The following is a 6,000-nucleotide window of genomic DNA, read 5'->3' as shown; positions in this document are numbered from 1 at the left end:
TCCTTCTGCCCCAGCCCTGGGTCACTGGTGACTTGCTCCCAGGGCAGGTCATTCAGCAGGAATTTTGGATGTGCACAAAACACAGACAGGATTGGTTCCCGTATGGTTACAGAACTGCAGTAAAGTGCCTCAATTTTCAGCTTGTGTGATTGGAGGATATCTAGATGCATTATAAGACCGTCCTCCATAAATGAGGAAAAGTTGAGGTGCCTTTATTATTCTTTTGTTCCACTCTTTATTTCTATGGGGAATTTGCCAATGCAATATCACTGTCTTCCTTTTAAACAAACAAACAACAAAAAAAAAGCAATGGCTGTTGAAAATAGCAAATCCAGTCCTAAAAACCACTGGGAAGCATTTCTTGCTCAATTATATCTACTTTTTCTACAGCAAATTACAATGGATCAGTATATTTGATTTGGGAGAAATGAAGTAACAGCTGCCCAAATTGAGCTTGAGCTTTCCTGAATTTTGAGGTGTTCAAATCTGGAAGGCAGGTGCTAGCTTCCCTTTCTGAATATTAGCTAAATCCGGAAAGGAAAAGTCAATTTCTGCTTCCATGGCTCAGAAGTGGAAAGCCTCCTAAGTGCCTGGTACTGTAGCTAAAGTTGCCCAGGTCCAGCCTCCCCTCCCTTACTTTTCATTTTAAATTCTAGTGGGATCCAGGTACCTCCCTTGCTAGGCTTCAGATAGAGAGGGGCACTGTCCATTTAGTCTACCCAATTCCTTCTTTGGTGGCTGCAAGGAGAGGTCACACCAGTATCCCTAAGCCAGTCTGGGGATGTCTTCTGAAGGGGATATCTGATCCAAAGCCTTCTACTCCTTGGGCACACTTGTTCCCCATTCACAGTGCCACCCGGCTCTAGCAGTGAGCTCAAGCTGCAGCATGAGGTTTCAGCTACCATACTCCCTCCCCCCATTTCCTGTTGGCAGTGGCCAAGAGAATGCTGGGAAATGTAGTTCTTTCCCTGCTCCAGGGCTGGTTCTATAGGCAGGGAGCTAACCAAGGAACTACAGCTCCCAGGGCCCCCACCTCAGGCGGGTGGTTCTCCACCTCTAAGGCACACCAAACCAGCCAAACAGAGAGCACTTTGGTTTCACGCCACTGGCTAACCAGAAGTCATACAAGCAATTCCCTCAGGTACCCCAGTTCCCTTGTACCACCACCAGCAGCACTCCTTATAAGGATGTTTGATTATGAAAACCAGTGTCCCCAATTAAAGGTTCTCCTGATCCTAAAGGACCAGCCACAAAACCCAGGTCAATATAAAAATCAAATCTTATCCCAAAATCATGATTTCACCAGTCTTTTAGGATGTAAAATCTAACAGTTTATTCACAAAAAGAAAGAAATATAGATGAGAGTTAAAATCAGTTAAAGGAATCAAATACATACAACAATTGAGAAGTTCTTGGTTCAGGCTTATAGCAGTGATGGAATAAACTGCTGCCTCAAATCAAGTCTCTGGAGTACACCCGCAGATTTGGATGGGTCCTTCATCCTTTGTTTAGAGCTTCAGTTTGTAGCAAAGTTCCTCCAGAGATCAGAAGCAGGTTTGAAGACAACATGGGCGGACTTCCAGGGCCTTTTTATATCCTCTACCATGTGGAAAATCCCCACTGTTCTTCCTATGGAAAATCACAGCAGAAGATGGAGTTTGAAGTCACATGGGCAAGTCACATATCTATGCATGATTCAGTTCTTTGCAGGTAGCAGCCATTGCTCACATGCTACTTTGAACATTCCAGGAAGGCTCCTCAGATGTGGATTGGAGTCTCACAGGGTCCATTGTCAGTTAAGTGTTTCTTGATGGGGCACTTAATCTGAATAGTCCCTTCTCTATGAGCTGGCCAAATGTTTCACTGGTGCTACTTAGAATCAAACACATTGAAATACAAAGCCAATACTCATAACTTCAAATACATAAATGCTACACACATACAAGTAGTTTAATCACAATCAGCAAACTACAACCTTTTCATAGATATCTTACTTGACCATCTTTGTACAAGATTTGTTGCAACTATATGACAGTGGTTGCAATGATGATGTATATAGTCATAGTTCATTTAGATAACGTCATACCTTCTAAACCCAAACTACTAAGTGGAAATTCTTCTCACTATTTTGAAAAATCATCTGTAGCTGTCAGTACATACTGGTATCCCATCTGTGGGACTGGATATAGCCTGATTAAATCTTCTCCCAGCACTTCCCAGGGTTTAACAATTTATGTGCAAGAACGCAGGCTAGGATTATCATTTGGATCTTTCTTATGACGTTTTTATTATAATCCCATATATAGTAAGCAAAGTAAACATTATAATGTGGTTTCTGTAGTAATTGATGTCTCCACACAGTCAGAATCTAACTTTTGGTGTTTTTCACAAGTAAATAAATACAGGCCAAACTTCTGCAACTGAAAACTTGCATAAATACAGTGTTCCAACACAATGGGCAATAGAAGTATTTGCTGCCCCATGTCATCCATTAGACACATGTGCACTTGTTATAGTTGATCAGAGGCTTTATAGTGCAGCAATAATAAATACAGAGAATGATAAACAATTCGCTTGGCTAATGTTTAAAAACACTTCAGATGTATTTAACATGGGGAAAGATGCAAAGTGTTTGATTTAACGGGGAGCCATCCGCTCAGGTCCACTTCATTGCAGTGCTTGTAAAGTGAAGTCCAAATTGTAAAGAAGGACATTTGCTTTGCACTATGTCCTGTATAAACTCCTGCAACACCAGGAGTTACAGCACTCCTCAGAGAGCACTGCAGGGAATCACTGCTGTGTGATCACACTATTGGCTGCCAGTTATTAGTCATTTTAATTCTAGTGATCACTTCACACAACAAAGATTCCTAACTGAGTCCAATCAGCTTTGTCTTTAAACAGAACAGTTAAAGAATGTCTAGAACAATTCTTCAGACAGACCCTACCTACACCCATTTTTTTCTGTTACACTAGCAGTTGGCCTCCCTACCCCTGCTTAGCAAGTGAGGTAGCTGAGGGTGACCCCCTCATTCAGGCAGGCTAAGCACAATTCCACTGCCCATTACTCATACAATAAGGATAACAACGTTTCACTACCCTGTATTCAGTAATAAAGTGATTTGGAATCCAAAACCAGCCAAAATAGATCACTTTGTTGAAGCAGTTCCCGCTGGTGCGCACCTACGCAGAGTAGGTGTGTTTATACAAATGCAGCCTGTTCCTGAAGTCTTCCCACCCAGCTCAGCACTAAATGTCGGGGGGGGCAGGGGGGGGGGGCTCATTCAGACCTGCCTACACATCACTGAACCCAACACAGTGTACGAGCCTAACAGCTACTGCAATTGTCAAATCTGATTTATCTGAAGCTGTGCTTGTGCTCAGTAGTATGGGTGCTGAAACACGTGGTTGTACTATATATCTAAATGTTTTATGCAATTGTCAATATAATATCCATGTTGAGCCTATGTGAAAATGGAAGATCTCTGATAGTCGAAAGTCCCAATCCTTGTACCTATTTTGTAAGCTATTATATATATTTTTGGGTCTAGGCCCTGTGTTATAGTCTTTCTTTTAAAGAGAAATAACAAATATCTAGCTAGGGATGTTGGTCTAGTTAGGGTGCATTGTAACTGCAGCGATATAACAGATTATTTTTGGAGTGTTATTCATAAAAAAGGCATTTGAAATTATTAAGTGTGTGTGTAACTGTCTTATGGTAAAGAGAGGTAGTGTATTCCTAAGGAGAGAAAGAAAGTGAATCCCATTTGAATGCACAGCATCCTGGATGATTTTCATGAAGCCCTGCCTCTTCCACCTGCAATTCTGGAAGTTCTTAGACAAATCTTATAATCCTCTTCTCCGATGGATCAAGGTAGCCATTTTCCTTCATGGAGATCTGCTTGGCAAGTCAAGTTACAGCATCCCCAGCTCAAGGAATTTCCTGGAAGGGAAGGGAAATGTTGTGTCTTTTGCTCTCTACACAATAGTAAGCAGGTCTGAAATGCTCACAGCAGCCAGATAACTCAAGGGTGGAGTTTAAAAGGGAGCTAAGAATGCAGACTACCAATTCCTACTCTTGGAGGAATTCTGTGCCACTGCCCATGTGCAGAATTCATGTCTGGTGTAGATTTCTTTTCCCCAGAGAAAATATATTCTGTCTGAGAAGTGCTGCAGTTCACCTTTTGCTCACCAGAGGCCATCATGGTCCAGCAGCATGGCTATAATAGCCAGCTTTCTAGGACCACAGTGTCTTCTGGTGGGCAAAAGGTGGAAATGCAGAACTTCTCAAATTGCAGTGGGGGAGGTTTAGGCTGGATATTAAGAACAACTTTTTCACTAGGAGGGTGGTAAAGCACTGGAATGGGTTACCTAGGGAGCTAGTGGAATCTCCTTCCTTAGAGGTTTTTAAGGTCAGGCTTGACAAAGCCCTGGCTGGGATGATTTAGTTGGGAATTGGTCCTGCTTTGAGCAGGGGGTTGGACTAGATGACCTCCTGAGGTGTCTTCCAACCCTGATATTCTATGATTCTTGGGCAGAATGTATTTTCTGCAGGAAAAAAATTGGGGGCATGCGCAGTGTCACAGAATCCCCCCAGGAGTAGAAGTTCATCACAGCACCCTGCCCTCAGAGCCAGATTAAGACAGACAGAGCGGGGCACATGGGGCTGCTGGGTGGGTCACAGACTGGGGTTCAGAATGGCAAGTGGGGCGCACCGACTGGGACACAGGTTCAGGAATTAGTGGGGTGACAGTGCTGAGTCAGGGGCTGAATGGCAGTGGGGGTGTAAGGCCACATGAGTCAGGGGGCTAACAGTTACCAGTTTGTCCCCTCCCCAGAATGCAGGCTCAGAGGACAAGCTGGCCATGGTCGATGGGCGCTAAAATGATCCCCAGGTGCAGTCGTGAGTGCGCAGGGCCCAGGTGCTACTGGCAGCCCTTGTGATAGTGGATGCCGTAGGGACAGGAGGAGGAGGCTTTGACCTCCTGGGGAGAGTGAAGGAAGCAGAAGTGAAGACAGTTCTTGCACTGTGGGATGCAAGAGACCAGAAGGGAGCCTGCAGGCCAGTGAGTGGACCACAGGGAACACGAGACAGCAGCTAGTGGGAAGGTCTGAGCCCCAGAGGAGAGATCTGGGATGGGAGGAGCCTATACAGGAGAAATGGGCTCCACCTAAACCAAAGTGGAACCACACTGCTGGCACTAAACATTAAAAAGGTTGTAGAGCAGTTTTTAAACTAGGAGATGGGAGAAAGCTGACTGCTGCAGAGGAGCATGTGGATCGGACACAGACTTCTCTTAGGGGAGAAGGCTAGGACTATAACAATGTTTAAAAGGGGACTGGATAAATTCATGGTGGCTAAGTCCATAAATGGCTATTAGCCAGGATGGGTAAGAATGGTGTCCCTAGCCTCTGTTCATCAGAGGATGGAGATGGATGGCAGGAGAGAGATCATTTGATCATTGCCTGTTAGGTTCACTCCCTCAGGGGCACCTGGCATTGGCCACTGTCGGTAGACAGATACTGGGCTAGATGGACCTTTGGTCTGACCCGGTACGGCCTTTCTTATGTTCTTATGTTCTTATGTTCTTATGAGAGTCTGATGATAGAGAATCTCCAGGTTATAGTCAGGAGCAGAGGACGGAAGAGTATAATGTAAGGGCTGGGTCAGATGATAAACAGTCACATAAAAAAGAATCTGGCACATCAGAAAAGGGCAGACAACTAAACAGGGGCAGGTTTTTAAAGTGCTTGTACACAAATGCTAGAAGTCTAAATAATAAGATGGGTGAACTAGAGTGCCTTGTGATGAAGGAGGATATTGATATAATAGGCATCACAGAAACCTGGTGGAATGAGAGCAATCAATGGGACACAATCATTCCGGGGTACAAAATATATCGGAAGGACAGAACAGGTCGTGCGGGGGGAGGAGTGGCACTATATGTGAAAGAAAATGTAGATTCAAATGAAGTAAAAATCTTAAGCGAATCCACATGA

Source organism: Mauremys reevesii, unplaced genomic scaffold, assembly GCF_016161935.1.
Source record: "Mauremys reevesii isolate NIE-2019 unplaced genomic scaffold, ASM1616193v1 Contig7, whole genome shotgun sequence".
NCBI lineage: Eukaryota > Metazoa > Chordata > Testudines > Geoemydidae > Mauremys > Mauremys reevesii.
The sequence above is the reverse complement of the archived record's forward strand: the minus strand, read 5'-3'. Positions refer to the sequence as shown.